This window comes from Hetaerina americana, unplaced genomic scaffold, assembly GCF_022747635.1.
Source record: "Hetaerina americana unplaced genomic scaffold, ioHetAmer1.1.p SCAF_2, whole genome shotgun sequence".
Classification (NCBI taxonomy): Eukaryota; Metazoa; Arthropoda; class Insecta; order Odonata; family Calopterygidae; genus Hetaerina; species Hetaerina americana.
In genome coordinates, this window is record NW_027286763.1 from 61,739,484 (window position 1) to 61,756,792 (window position 17,309).

The following is a 17,309-nucleotide window of genomic DNA, read 5'->3' on the forward strand; positions in this document are numbered from 1 at the left end:
GGCATCTATTTCCCGAATTTTATATGCATGATCCAAGCGACCAATGTATGTAGGAGTACGAATAATATGCGAGACCTCGGTGCTGAAACATGCGGATCTAAATTTATTTAATAATTTCAATCTTGCATTGAATCGTCTCTCAGCCAATGATTCCCACCCCAAATCCATGAGCATTTCGGTGACGCTTTGCGTTTTATCGTAGGAATTTTTTACAAAACGGGCTGCCCGGCGTTGAACCTTCTCAATTTCCCGAATGAGACCTTTTTCACTCGGATCCCACACGCTGCATGCGTATTCTAAATGAGGCCTTACAAGAGCGTGGTAACAACGTTCCTTGACCTTCGAGTCACTTTTGCCGACAATGCGTCTAATGAATCCCAATTTTTTATATGCTTGACCGCAGACTTTACGTATGTGAGTCCCCCAAGTTAAGTCTTTTGTGAATGTGACACCTAGGTATTTTACCGTATCAACTACTGCTAGGTCACCTCCAGCTAATTTGTAAGCAAATCCCGTTGATCTTTTAAAGAAATTTACCACTGAACATTTATTATAATTTAGAGTCAATCCCCAGTTAGAACACCATTTAGTAATGCAACCTAAATCCTGCTCTAGAATAAAACGATCCTCATCCCCAGATATCTCCCGATAGATCACCGTGTCATCCGCGAACATCCTAATTTTACTTTTCACTTCGCGGTTCAAATCGTTAACAAAAATCAAGAAAAGCAACGGCCCGATCACACTTCCCTGAGGTACCCCCGACGTGACTCGAACGCTGTCGGAACTAGCGCCATCAAGGACTACCCTCTGTTCCCGCTCTGAAAGAAAATCTTTAACCCAACTTATGGCGCCCTTGTTTATAGCCGCGACCTTTAATTTATGAATGAGTTTACCATGTGGGACCTTATCAAATGCCTTTTGAAAATCTAAGAAGATGGCATCCACTTGCCTACCTCTCTCACCCGATAAAAGTAAATCATGTGTAAATAATCCTAATTGGGTCTCGCAGGAGCGGGTTTTCCTGAATCCGTGTTGATTGTCACTTAAAAAGTTAATATTGTCAAGGTGTCTCATTATTGAACTGACAATTATGTGCTCTAAGATTTTGCTACAGATAGAAGTGAGAGATATAGGTCTGTAATTACTGGGATCCTCCCTGTCACCACCTTTAAAAATAGGCGTTATTTGCGCGGTTTTCCAAATCTTAGGTACTTTGCACTCCTTGAGGGATTTTTTAAATATAAACTCAAGGTACGGGGCAATGTTTGGAGCTAAATGTTTTATCACCCTAGCTGGTATATTTTCGGGACCCGGGGATTTGTTGGGTTTAATCTCGTTAAGCAATTTTAGAATTCCTTGTTGGTCCACTGTTATTTTTTCCATGGGTGGAATATGTATTGTTTCTTGGAGATGTGCGGTGGCAACATCATTCGAGAAAACGCTTTGGAAGAATGAATTTAAGATGTTAGCTTTAACCTCGCTGTCTGTATGAATTACATTGCTACAATCCCTTAAGCAAGCCACGGTTTGTTTACTCCCATTTACTTCCCTAACATATGACCAGAAAGCTTTGGGGTCAGTGTCCAAGTGCTCGCAAAGTACTTTGCGTTTAAAGTCCAGTAAGGCGCTACGTAATTGTTTTTTGGTTTCAATTTTAGAGGATCTATATGTGTCCCATAATTGTTTATTCTCAGGGGATGATGTGTTCACGCCTACCCTCTTTACCCTAGAGTGTAGCATTCTCTGCTTTCGAAGGGCTTTTCTAACGTCTTTATTGTACCACCTGGGGTCGCGATTTGCTTTAACGTATTTTATAGGTATGAAATCTACGATTCCTTTTTGCATGATATTGACAAATTCTGTCCAAGTTTCTTCCACGTTGACATGACTTAAGCGGGTTTTGAACTCGGGTAGTGAAGAGTTTAATTGATTGGCAAAAGATTCAAATTCTGCTTTATGGTAATTATAAATTTTTCTTTTTGGTTTAACAATCATTTTTATTTCTATGTCCAAGTGGACATTAATTGCTTTATGGTCACTCAAGCCCTCATCAGTTGATACACTGATAATCCGTTCAGGCGTGTTTGTGAGAAATAGATCCAATATGTTCTTTCCACGGGTGGGCATGCGTACTGCTTGATGGAGGGAGTTTCTTTGAACCAATTTTATCATGGAATTGCAAGATTCGCGATCGCGGGTCCCAGATTTAACGATATTGTTGTCCCAATCTATACCAGGGAAATTAAAGTCGCCACCAATTATGTTTATGCTGTTATTATATTTACGTGTAAAATTGTAAATTTGATCGTTGAGGGTGTGAAGTGTTTTCAAATCTGAGTCTGGAGGTCTGTAGAAAGAGCATAAATTTATGTTGGGTTGATTGGTCCGTATTAAGGTGCACCAAACACTTTCTATGTTATTATTTTCAAATGAAACTTGCCTGCTTTCAAAATGACTTTTAACTGCCACGAAAACCCCTCCTCCGGGTCTTGTATCTCTATCGTGTCGGTAAACTTTGAAATCTATTGGGAAAATTTCTTGGTTGTTTATGTCATTGCACAGCCAACTCTCTGTGCCTAATACTATATCAGCGGAATGAGTTTGGATTATGTGTTCTAGATCCGCTGATTTGTTCTTGAGGCTTCTGCAATTTATAACAAGTATAGTTAAATTATTTTGATGTTGAATAACGTCCTTATGTGTGCCTGACTGTAGTTTAGGACGCCTTTGTGGGGAAGTGCGTGTCACATGTCTTTCTAAATCAATGCCAGTGATGTCGGTGACTTTTATATTTTTATTAATAATATTATACGCGCTATCCCCAGATGTTACTGACCCACTAAGTGACCTGCCCTTTATCCTAAAAAAGGCCTACAGTGGTCGAGTATCCTATCCGCCACCTTACTCGCCGCTTCCGCCGTGTAATGGACCCCAGATCGGTTAAGGGGAGTCCTGCAAGATCGGAGGGTTGGTCTTAGGTCGACGAAGGAGGCTCCTATGTCCGAGCAGAATCTCGATAGTCTCTGGTTTATGCCTTCCACTCGGCTCCAAACCAGAGACCCGAGATCCTCCCTCGGAACGATGCTGCAGACCGTTAGTCCCAGCCGAACCCCCTCGACGCCCTGGACGCGCTTCACCTCGGAGCTCAGTTCCCTAAGGGAACGGAGGACCTCCTCGGATCCACGGTCCGTGACGTCGTTGGTGCCCACATGGGCCACGACCTGCAGCCTAGAGCACTTCGTGCCTTTGACCGCCGCCTCGATCGCCTTCGTCACCTGAGGGACTCCTCCGCCTGGTATACACCAGGCGGTCACCCGTTGATCGGCGCCTACGCGGCGCGCCCTTTCCCTCAATGGAACCATTACACGACGGACATTCGAGCTACCTATTACTACAATTCCCTCCCTTCCCGTTCCCTGACGTCTTACCCTAGGCAGTGCCCTCGGAGTAGGGATAGGGGCTGCAGGTACGGTGGTGCTGTCATCCGACAGCACCTGGTACCTGTTGGAGACGGGGATGGTATCTGCCTCCGCAGAGTCCAATCCACGCCGCAGCGTTACCTTCCCCTTGCCCCGAGAGACGACCCTCCAATCGTCCGACCTACGGACGTGAGACACTCCCTCGTTGGGAGATGGGACACGGGGTAGGTTCTAATGAGTGTTTAGCGAATATATGAAGGAATTCTTGGCATGAGTATCTGTTTAGGTAGATTTTCCGACGCAGTAAGTGTCCTAATCAATTGACGGTAGATTTGTATCACCAGCGATTATAATAATACTGTTGCTGTATTTGTTGCTGAGAGTAGATATTTGGTCGTCGAGCTTGTGTAGAACATCTGTATTAGAATCTGGGGGTCTGTAAAATAAGCACACGAATGAATAGGCTTCTGTCGTAGTAGTCCTTTCTGCTGTACCAAACGCTTTCTATGTCATTTTCGTCGCATTTTTATCGTTGGTTACTAAGATATAACTTTGCAGCAATGAATACTACCTTGAGTTTTTGAGAAATAATTTGGGTCTAGAAAGTCCAGATAGAAAGCAGTGATGAATTTAATACCAGCCCTAGAAAACCAATAATTTTTATCACTTTTGCAGGTGCATAGATATTAAAGATGTCAACCAACAGAAAAGATAACATGAAATTGCTTTTATTTCCACAACTAATTCGCGAAAGAAAGCTACTTACCCAGTTTTACTCATAATTTTTACACTTTTGGTCGTTTAGATTTTTTATTGTAATTTTTAGTCATGGATAATGTTAAATAGTTAAATAGCGTTGGAAGCGACACTTGTTAACGATGTAAAAACGATAATAACCTACTTCAAACTATAAACCATAGTAAAAATTTTCGTAACTGACTTTAGACTTAAAAATATATGATCCCTATTCGTAACTAACTACACAATTTGTAGTTTTCCATGACTTTGGCGTATTGGGATGAATTGTAAGCGGGAAAAACAAGATGAACCATTGAAACTCTAATGAATGAGCTACCCCGGCACGACTGCAAAAGTTTTATTTTAAGTAAAGCCTTTAATGCATTTGTAATGGATTCTAATGCCTGCTTAATTTGTCCAATCGATTGCACCACTGAATTGATGCTTAAGAAATTTAATATGGCATGTGCGAAACCCTTTTTTCCAATCGTACAAAAGGAATGGGCGGATCTAAGCCGGTTTCAATCTTTTGAAAATACCTTATTTCAAGGATTGTGGCTGATAACTAGAAAAAAGATTGATGACGCTTGAGCGTTGAAACTGGTTGTACGTGAATAAAAGACAGTGGAAAGATACATTGTATTCTTCATTTAATTAAAACTTAGGTCATCCAAACTGGGAGAGATATGATTCTAAAATTGATTTTTGGGAACATTTTTGCGGACTTCATTTTCTCCCGGCGGATGATGGCAGTGAATTCTTCTCGGGATTTCATCCGGGTAATCTCCTCCATCTCCATCGCTGCCGACGTTTCGATGAAATCCTTTTCCATCGTCATCTGGGCTGTTGTAGAGTAAGTCAGCCCTGATGACGATGGAAAAGGATTTCATCGAAACGTCGGCAGCGATGGAGATGGAGGAGATTACCCGGATGAAATCCCGAGAAGAATTCACTGCCATTTTTGCGGAGATTGCCAATTATTAAATTTTTAATGTTGGCCAGTGCCATCCTGCCATTAAAAAAAATCTTAATCTGCACAAGAGACGCTTGGCAATGAGAGGAATGAGATTTACCGTAGAGTAAGTCAAGATACTATCTTTTTTATCTTTAGTCCATTGTTCTACTGCTAATTACGGACTTGAAATCCTTACATGTCAATTAGCAAAGGAATTTAGACTTTTTCCTCAATAATAGCCTTGTATTTGAAGATAAACGAGGGAATTTAAAACTTTCGAAACATATGTTTACACGTATTTGGATCATTTTTGAAAATAAAGAAAGAAATTTGTGCTGCCCAAGGAAAGCAAAGCTAATTTGCAGTGACATATGCATGAAAGGTTGGTGAGAAGTGGTTAAACCTGAACAGTCACTGCTTCTCGAGGTTGAGTTATAATTTTCAATCGCTTGGTGAAGCAACATGTGAAGTGCTTTCATCTTGTCTTACTCACGGCCTGAGATGGGAGGTTCGCCCATTTTCGAGTGGTCAAGCCTCCAAACTCGATATCATTATAAATCTTGTGTCAAGTTTCTTTCCACCGTGAGAAGCCTTTGCGTATTGCTTAAGCCCAGTGGTGGAAAAAGTTGACAAAAAGTATATTGGCATCTTAACGCTACATAACGGCGAACTAATTACAACAAATTTTTCACTATGGAAACACTGATTTTCACGAGTATTTAGATGGGGTATCAAAAATGGAGCAATTAGTGCAACCGTAGCAATGAAGTAAGCACAATTAGGATTATTTTCTTTCGTCAACTATCAAGAGGGCATATATCTACTAGATTTTATCCACTGACCGATGGAACTTCATCCATACTGAGATTCATTAGGATAATATTCTCCGACCCGACAAAAATGCGTCTAACAACAGGTGTTAGGAGACCAACCACGAAAATTATTTAGTAATGTAATACAGTATCGCCAGTATAAGCATTAGAGTATTTAGTGGGGTACTGGAGAAAATTATCTATTACCGCAATTTATTAATTATCTAATTTTCTAAATTTTATTTTTAATTACTTATATTTAAAAGAAAATTTGACTGAGGAAATTTTTATTGAATACATTTTCAGATTGATGGAATCTTATTTTCTTGCTTTTCATTTATATTACGTACTCTGTGCTATCGTATCTTTGTTCCCACTGTACAATTTTTTTATTCACCGCCATACCTTAAACTTACTTCCGCTCTTTCTATCTTCGGTGTACCTCCTTGAAAAACCATTTTAATAATCCTTGGATTTTCATTAGTGCTCTGCATATAATTTCTAAGGCCGAGGGCTATTCGCGTAGTTGTTCTTCTAATTTATTTCTCCCTTAATTCCATTTCAGAGAATTGTCAATCCGAGGCTCTATTCTATCTGTTCCATTTCCACATGTGCCTTTACAGGGATTACTTTTCCTAATGTTCTTTTAGGTGAGCTCCTGTGATCGGTATATTTTTCTGACTTCTTTCTCTCAGTTCTTAATTTTATTCCAGTCTATATTTCGGAGGATTTTTCTCGTTATTTTTCCATTCTCCGTTTTAAATTTCGTTTTTACAAAGTGAAATAAGTATTCATCAAATTACTTTGATATTTTCAATCGATCTTCTTTCTGACGCTAATTGTATACGGAGGAAATCTTTCTTTTCCGGTTTGAGTTAGTTCCCAATTTTCCTTTCCCTGAAATAATTACTAATTAAAGGGTGGAATACTGATCATTATTATGCGTCATTACCCACCGTGGTATAGCTAAAAGCAATAGCAATTAATTAAACGCTCGTGACTGTTTTACTGGGATTTTTGAACCGCCTTGTTTGTCGCTACAGCGCTAAATAGCAATAATGGAATTACAAAGTAAATAATTTCATTTCAATATGTTGTACAAATTTCATTGAGTTACGCTGGAGACAACAAATTTTATCAGTAGTTTTCAAGGTTTTCATGTGGACTGAGCTATCAATTACATCTACATCTACATCTACATAATACCCCGCAAGCCGCCGCAAGGGCGTGTGGCGGGGGGTGTTAGGTCACCAACCGTAAAAAAGAAAAATACCACATGCAAAAAAACAACACGGAAAATTACACCCACAGCAGCGCACACACTCATGCAAAAATCCCTTCATCCAATACTCATGCAAACACATATACCGCAAAACAACTAAAAAACTGCACCCCATGATGCAGCACGAAAGCCATCCTACAACACGGAAGCCAGGACACAACAAGCAAGAAATTGAAACACCACATGAAAATGCACCACGAAACACTCTGCCCCCAAAGAGTCTTTAAAAGGCAGGGAATGCGACCCAACGTTGCAGGTAGCAGGAATTTCCCCCCGCGGAGAGGGACGAGGGATTGAAAGGGAAACTTAAAAACAGATGAACAGAACATGAATGAGGTCATTCGGGAAGAATGTGTTATTATAACAAAACACATAAGGTTAGTGGAAGAGCATGCATTTAAATACAACTAATTATTTTTTTAGACGCTGAGGGTGGCAAGTGGAATTTTTGCTATCTATAACCCTGCAGTTGCTATCCCGTATTGTCCGTGGGAAGAAGGAGTCCTTGAGTCGGCTAGTTCTGGCATCTATTTCCCGAATTTTATATGCATGATCCAAGCGACCAATGTATGTAGGAGTACGAAAAATTTGCGAGACCTCGGTGCTGAAACATGCGGATCTAAATTTATTTAATAATTTCAATCTTGCATTGAATCGTCTCTCAGCCAATGATTCCCACCCCAAATCCATGAGCATTTCGGTGACGCTTTGCGTTTTATCGTAGGAATTTTTTACAAAACGGGCTGCCCGGCGTTGAACCTTCTCAATTTCCCGAATGAGGCCTTTTTCACTCGGATCCCACACGCTGCATGCGTATTCTAAATGAGGCCTTACAAGAGCGTGGTAACAACGTTCCTTGACCTTCGAGTCACTTTTGCCGACAATGCGTCTAATGAATCCCAATTTTTTTATATGCTTGACCGCAGACTTTACGTATGTGAGTCCCCCAAGTTAAGTCTTTTGTGAATGTGACACCTAGGTATTTTACCGTATCAACTACTGCCAGGTCACCTCCAGCTAATTTGTAAGCAAATCCCGTTGATCTTTTAAAGAAATTTACCACTGAACATTTATTATAATTTAGAGTCAATCCCCAGTTAGAACACCATTTAGTAATGCAACCTAAATCCTGCTCTAGAATAAAACGATCCTCATCCCCAGATATCTCCCGATAGATCACCGTGTCATCCGCGAACATCCTAATTTTACTTTTCACTTCGCGGTTCAAATCGTTAACAAAAATCAAGAAAAGCAACGGCCCGATCACACTTCCCTGAGGTACCCCCGACGTGACTCGAACGCTGTCGGAACTAGCGCCATCAAGGACTACCCTCTGTTCCCGCTCTGAAAGAAAATCTTTAACCCAACTTATGGCGCCCTTGTTTATACCCGCGACCTTTAATTTATGAATGAGTTTACCATGTGGGACCTTATCAAATGCCTTTTGAAAATCTAAGAAGATGGCATCCACTTGCCTACCTCTCTCACCCGATAAAAGTAAATCATGTGTAAATAATCCTAATTGGGTCTCGCAGGAGCGGGTTTTCCTGAATCCGTGTTTATTGTCACTTAAAAAGTTAATATTGTCAAGGTATTAAAGGTAAGTGTTTGAATTAGCCGCGTAATATTTTGACAAATGAGTGTGGTCATTACACCATATTAAAACGTCCTAGTTTCATGAACAGTATGGCGAGGCTCATTTTTAATAAGAGAAATTTGTATTTTTAACTCCTGAAATTTATGAATGCATATTTATAAACACAATGTCATCCTTGCGTATAATAAAATAAAAATAAATGAATTGTCCATGGAGTGCCTTATTTCTTTGCAGTAAACTTCAACCTTGTCGGGTGGGGAAAACACACCGGAATGTCACGTTTTGTACAATGGCTAAGTACGGAAGAGGCGGCAGATGAAGGCCCCTCTGCAGTTAATCTGGAAATCCCGCGCAAAGTAAACACCTGATGAGAGCTTTCTGACAGGATGTTGTGTACAGTTGTGAAAATTGGCGGAGGTGGGGGTGTGGGGTTGCGCATCAAGCCTGAGCAGATAACGACCCAATAGTTAACTGGTAGGCTGATAGACATTTTCCACATAATCTATAGTTGAGAGTTTCAGCGAAACATTATCAAATGATTGAAATTTCAATGTGAAAAGAAGGTTATCATTTGCAAGAGTTTAAATTAATGCAATTTTATTTTACTATGAGGGGAATGGGATCAGAAATTGAGTTGCAAGTGGCTCATTAAGTGGATTATTTGACAAAAAAAGCCTTTTTCTCGAGTAATTTACCATTGCAACCGTATTGAACACTCGATAAATCAATTCATATAAAGGTATTAATAATTTATTTCTCGAATAAAATGACTCCACTTTGTTGAATATTATTTTATCATCACTTAGCTGAAATTGGATGATACTCCCTTCATGCTAGAACGAAGTCTAAAATTAAAAGGGAAGAAAAAAGAGTGCGTAACATATAACGCAAAACAAAAAAGGGAATAAAAACCATTAGAGAGAAATTTGAAATACAAAACTGATTATCGAAGCAAGTGGAGGAGGATTTCCATTGCTCAAATATTAACTGTTAGTCATTGAAAAACACCATGAAGATAACATATAGAGGTGACATTTGACTATCGGGTAACGAGGAAACTAGGTCAGGTGTAGAGAGAAGCGGCGAAGCATACAGATGACGCATTCAATTATCATTCCGAGAAATTTGTTAAACATTTAATATGACAATAAAAATGCATAAATAATGGCTTCAATTGCTTTTGCATACGAAATCGAGTAAAATTAGCGATTGTTAACCTTTATACAAACGGTTTTCATTACCTGAAAAGAATTCATGGAATACGGCTGGAGCCTGGATCACTGGAATAGGGATCCTCTTTCCCATTACACTCCAAAATGTGATATCCTCGTTCTTGGCTGCTTAACATTTACAAACTGAATGCCAGCGATGACGTATATCATTAAGCGGTTCAGAAATTAAACCCTTGTCCCTTCGAGCATTTCAATGTCACAGTGAACTTGACGATGGCTCAAAATTTCTCTTTCAAAACTTTTCTTTGGCAATTTTCATCGCTAGACTCCCGAGCTTAGTCATTCAGGCAAGCGGAAATGATTTACCCAGAGCGTATTTTTTTCCCCGGGAAGTGGACGTCGTCTCAAAACAAGAGTTCAATGAAACATCCGAGTTTCAGTGAAGGACGAAAAATGACGGATGATATAACATGAGTGGCTAAAGGGCATTGTCCCCCTCATTTTACGAATCCAAATGGAATTCATAGGTAGCCTTGCGCCGCCAGTTCTTCATTGTTCTCTCTGCATGCCCTTCCTTGCCGGTGCGAAAGTATCGATGATTGATTGATACAGCCTAGAGCATGACCTCAGACATTAATTAAGCAGTGCGCAATGAATTTTCCGGTTTTTAGGGGACCTTTGGGGAAGTTATAAAACAGTCTGAATGCGTCGAGTGCGCCAATCCATCATGATGTTTTCTTGCACGAAGGTTCTCCTCCTAGTGGCAGCCCTCACGTCAATTCTACACCATGTGGAATCTAGCAGTTTGCGCGTAAGTGTTCCCCTCTACTGAACGAATTTGCTTTTTCTAAGTGTTTGTAAATGAAGGACAAAATACCTTAAAAGACCTTTCGAAGATTGCGTTTCGGATTCGGATACTGATATAATGGGACGCTATTCTACATGGTGTCCAAAATCGAAACGAAATTTGTTAAAGAGGCCATAGGATCGCAGCTGTGAACGTCGAAGTGTCGGGTTCTTATCTTTTGAGTCACCAATGGGATGTGTTGATACTGAAAAACTATTTTATACTCAGCCAAAGTTCAATCCATCCTCATGGGGAAAACGCATCAGCCTAAATAATTAGTGGTACAATAGTGAAGGGAGCTACTTCCAACTTATTATTCAATATCTTCAGTTTTTCCTGATGTAAAATATTTCACGATACTTTCATGACGAAACTATCGATCAAAGATGTTCGCTATGCAAACCATGTGGACCGAAAAGTAAGACATTCCTACATAGGAGACGCGTTATCATAGAAGCCTTAGTTCTGCGTGAGAGGCACTCATTGTCAATGGACATTTCTCGAAAAGGTTGCCTTTCTCGAAGAAGTTTGTTAATAAACTAAGTATAATTGAAAAAACGAGGAACAAAGTATTTACCAAAGGCATCACTCAGGTTAGTAATATCATCATCCGGAATACAGCATTTTAATATGAAGACGATTCACTGGAACAGTTGGTTTAGGATTCCCTCGAAAATATGCTAGACCGTATGGAGCCAAGGCTTCAAATAAGACCGAGAACTTTCCCATTCGATAGTAATTCCTGATTGATCAACGCCAAATAGGGTTTCCATAAAAATATGGTATTTAGGCCTCACCATGCTTCATTTCCTTCGAGTTATGACAATTTCAGGAAATCAATGCCAAAGGTTGGCTAGTGGCACTGCGTCGTATCGACATCTCAAGGGGCCGAAGATCCAAGTAAAAACACCACGATACTAAATATACGCCACCAGGTCAAGGTTAAGCACATTTCTCTGGAGGCCTTTCATTAAGGGCCTTTATATATCAGGGCCATGACCACTAACTTCGACCTAAATTAGTCCGCTAACCGGATTTGTCGGATGTTTATGGGTACAGCTAAATTTTTTGCCTCTCAATTGGTTATTACAAACAGGAAAATGATTGGAATGACATGAAAATCTGTCAACATTTTTGGCACCGGCTCGGCTTGGTTTACTGAGGTGGGTGAAAATTTACATATGCGTGGAGATATGACTTTGACTCGGGAGATTTAAAAATATCAACGAACTGCCGTAATTGTTAACAGAGATTTAGATTTGGGCCCGAAGTTTCCTTGTGGGTTCTATGATTGAGAATCACAGCGTGAACACCATAAACTTCCTCGCGCTAGTATTTTATGTTGCTATTTGATTTCGCTCAAACATTCCTCCTCATCTACACCTACATCTACTTCATCTACATCTCATCCATCTTATACGCAGTCAAATGTAATATTGAGATAATAGTTTAATACAACGCTAGCGCAAAACTAAGTTCAATTTACTGCAATATTTCTTAATAATTCTGGTACTGTTTTAGTAAAAAACTGAAATTATACATAAATTTGAACTTTAAACTAAGCAAAATGTCCCATGTTAAAGTTTCAACATTCAATTAATCTTTTTTTTCCCGACAGGGTGGGAATTCTAAAGGACTGATTTTCCCTATCATCTTTGGAGTGTTTCCTCAAAAGTCTCTAAATCTAACAGCCAATGCCTCGGTAAGTATTTACGTCTTCTCAATCCCTCTGACGGTTTATCAGCTTGCGCAATCCACAATGGCAGCAGCGTTAGCGGCGTTTTGAGAGGCAGTCAACGAGAGCAAACGCCTACTGTCTATGACCTCTAACTTCTATAATAGGTTTATTCGGGGTTTCCCTCAACTCACTTCAGTCTTCACCCTTGGGCAACTATTCAGATATCCACGTTTAAATTACTGAGACGCAAATTATTTACGTTTTCCGGGTTAAATTTTCCTTGACTTCATTTCGACACGACTCATGTTTGACAGTGGTACACACATCAACTGAGGCGATATGTGAGTAAGAAAGTGAAATCATATTTTTCACAGGTTTTTATTGATTTCCTCAGCACAAATGGGATATATTTTTTTAATGAACTGAGGACTCATTCAAATGTACTAATTTTAAAATTCGATGCACCGCCTGATAAGTTTTAATTGGTAGAGAAACTGGACTGGCAAAATGTTTACCTATCCAGTATTTGGGCAATAATGCACAAAAAATTTATCTAAGGGCGATAATAATGAGCAAATGATAGAATTTTTCCACTGTATGTTGATTTAATACACAACCAATTTCGATGTAATTAGATGCAGATTATTTATTACATCGAAACTGACCGTATGATTAATCAATATTTAGTGGAAAGGTGTTATCATTTGCTCAATATTATGTTCAAACACCACAATAGCACGCCTGGAAATAATTGTTTTGCTGTAAAATTATCAAGCACTACGTTATCAAATCAATTGATTCAAACAAAACTTTTACGGCTTGTGATGACTTGACTTTCTTTTCATCTCATATTCCGCTGTAAGTCAACGCTGGGTCTGCCCCTACACCTTATGTCCCAGCAAGATTTTACATTAACCATTTTGCCATACTTATCCCACAAGAATGTTTTACTCACTTTGTCATATGAAGAGTGAAAGAGAGAAATATAAAGCATAAAATAGCCATTATCAATGCTTTGTAACATAAATTAATTGTTTTTAACCCGTAGATCAACAGCTTTTTTGTTTTGCTGTTGTTGGATACATGTAGGGCGTGAGATAAATGGTAGTTTTTAGCGTCTTTGTTATTTATATTTACATATATATGCATATAATATACATATATATATATTATATATATATATATTAAATATATATTATATATATATTATATATATATATATATTATATATATATATACACACACACATATATAAAATAGATAGCAATCAACCCGAAGGTCGGTTTGGTTGGTGACAGTAGAGTTCATCTACCTACCACCTCCGCAAGCCGCCGCAATGGCGTGTAGCGGGGGGTATTAGGTCACCTGAAAAAGGGAACAAAACCTCATGCAAAATCAACATATCCATGCAAACCAATACCCACAGTGGCCTGTACATTCTTGCAAAAATCCTTTAAACTTCCACGCATACAAATGCATATACTACCAACTTACAAACAATTGCACCTTAGGATGCAGTAAAAAATTTATCCAAAAACGTTCAAGCTAAAATTTGACGAGTAAGAAGTGACATTCCACTACCAAATGGACATGCAGCATTCAGTGGTCTCTTCCCCCAAGGACACCGGTAGGGAATGTGACCCAACGCTGCAGGTACCGGAAGGGGCCCCCTCAGAGAGACGAGGGATGGAAGGGGAAACTTAAAAACAAACAAGGCAGAGCAAGCAATACTGTTAAGAGTAGTACATTATTTAAAGGCATTCTAATGTGGTCATGCCGGACGGGTTTTGACAAACATGAGAAGAGTGAAAGTGCTTGCAATTGGATGGAACTAATTTTCCCCAAGGCGCTGAGAGTGAAGTGTTTGCTATCTATAACCCTACAGTTGCTATCCCGTATTTTCTGAGGGAAGTGGTCCTTGAGTCTGCTAGTTCTGGTATATATTTCCCGAATTTTATATACATGTTCCAAGCGACCAATGTATGTTGGAGTGCGAATAATTTGCGAGACCTCGGTGCTGAAACATACGGATCTGAATATATTTAGTAGGTTCAACCTAGTATGGAATCGCCTTTCATCTAATGATTCCCACCCCAACTCCAGAAGCATTTCCGTGACGCTTTTCGTTTTATCATAAGTTTTAAACGAACCGGACTACCCAACGTTGAACCTTGTCAATTTCCCGAATGAGGCCTTTATCACTCGGATCCCCACTTCATGCGTATTCTAAATCTGGCCTTACAAGAGCATGGTAACAACGTGCCCACCTTGGAGTCAATTCTGCCAATAATGTGTCTAACAAAACCCAATTTCTTACACGATATGTATCCGAAAAGCATCCAACCTGCGTTTTTTTATTTTATTTTTTTTATTGGGAGGGTGTTTTGCACTACGAATTTGCTACAAAAAGTCAGATGCCAACAAAAAATATTACGATGAAGTTCTGAAAAGATTGCGTGATTCCGTGAGAAGAAAACGACCGTGTCTCTGGTCATGCGGGTACTGGCTTCTTCACCACGTTAACACCCCAGTGCATTCATCGAACCTTGTGCAGCAATTTGTGGCGAAACACAAGATTGTACAGCTTCGCTAGCCTCCGTACAGTCCAGACATAGCTCCCTGCGAATTTTGGACGCTCAAAGGAAAGCGCTTAGACGACATAGAGTAATGCGACGCGCGAGCTGATGGTCATTCCAAAATCTGCGTTCGAGAGGTGCTTTCAGATGTGGAAGCACCGCTAGGAGCGTGTGGTTCAATCAAATCGGGACAACTTCGAAGAATGCCACGACCCGGATTACGAAGATTAGCACCAATAAAGAGATATGGACGCGGGTCGGATAGCTTTCGGACACACTTCGTATGCTTGCCCGCAGACTTTACGTATGTGGGTCCCCCTAGCTAAGTCTTTGGTGATTGCAACAACTAGGTACATTATAGCATCAACTACTTCTAGGTCAAATCCATCTAATTTGTAAATAAATCCCGTTAATATTTTAAAAGAAATTTACCGCCGAAAATTTATTAAGGTTTAATGACAATCCCCATTTTGAACATCATTTAGTAATTCAATCTAGATCCTGACCTAGAATAAAACGATCCTTATCCCCAGATATCTCCCGATAAATCACCTTGTCATCCGGAATCATCCTAATCTTACATATTTCTTCGCAGTTCGATTCGTTAACAAAAATCAAGAAAAGTAACTTTTAAGAAAAGCAACTAATTTTATGTTGCTATTTTAAGCTCTCAGAATTTTTAAAAAGAGCACCTCCTAATAAACACATAAATACTCTGTAAGTTGCCTATTGATCATACAATTATACAGTGAAATTTCAAAATGTTCCTGAATTTCATTTTTCACAGATTGCTTTGCAGCTGGCGACAAATGCTATTTCTGCTGGAACGAATACTGGTTTTTGCCTCACCTGCCTGCTCTTCGGATGATGAATCTCACTCAATTAAACATCTGAAAACATCAAGTGCCAGTTCAACGGTTAAATGAATTGTTGTTAACATGTCAAATTGTATTCATCTCGGCGATACATTAGTAGGTGATCGTTGAGATGCTGTATATAATCTGTTCATTTAACGATACTCCTCATTAAAATTCAAATTTAAAAGCGGCATTTTGACTGAAATTATTTACAAACCGATTTGATCCCTTCATATTTGATTTCTATGATTCTTATCACCTCAATCATCATCTGCTTTCAACCTACGAGTAAAGACTTTGTCTTTGAAACCAATTTTGTCAAACATTTTCCCTTCCTTTGAGATTTAATAAGGCAAATGAAACCTACTAAGGCTTTTTCTAATATTTCAAGAATACTTCATAGAAATAGTTATTGAAATATGCACTATTTTAAACTATATTTTGCTCATTATCTAAATTTCGATTCCATTTGTGTACAATTATTAGTGTAGGTGCCAGAATAAAGCCAATGTGGCAGCAGAAGATCCATTAATTGATATGTTATAAACTGAAAATAATTAATTTCGATCAGGAGACCTACAAGAAGAATACATCTCCTCATGTTTTCTTCTGGTAGGTATCCTAATTGAAAAATATCTCAGAAAATGTATTCTTCACGATGAACATTGCATACTTTCACAAATTTAAAATAAAGTAACCAATTTTAATGCAATTGATGCATAATTCACCCACGCAAATCTAAGGTTAATTGGTTAAAATTCGCTATCACTAATAGTGTTAACAGTTTCAGGCTTAACTTTGTGGAATTCCTTCATGATGAGGGTAATAAATAACAGAAAGTTTACACTTGGTGATCATCAGGTGATGATGATGCGCAGATCAAAACCATGGTCTTAGGACACTTAAAGTGTGTGGAAGTGTAAAGTTTCTGTTATTTTTTACCCTCATCACTAATAGTGGGCAAAAGAGCAAAGTCTCATTTGAAATAAATTTATTACTGTGTCACTAAAATGCCCTAAGCTCTTATTGAATCATCAAGAATATATTTTCATATTTGACCGCTGGAAATAACGGTAATAAATAAAATAATCTCTTTATAATGTGATCTTTGTTGGAGCCTATAAAAATTTAAAAATCTCGATGACTTTGTACTTTTATACAAAGCAGTAAGTGAACTGAATTAACTCTTTCATATAAATGAACTTTGTGTTCTTTTGATAAACTTATTCAGCAATAAAAAAATGAAATATGTATGCATCATAGTCATAATATGCATTATAATTGTAATAAGGTTCTCGAGGTTCATTTCTCTCAACATAAATGGGTCATTACACTGTTCAAGACAAATTACTGTCACTAGAGAATAAACACAG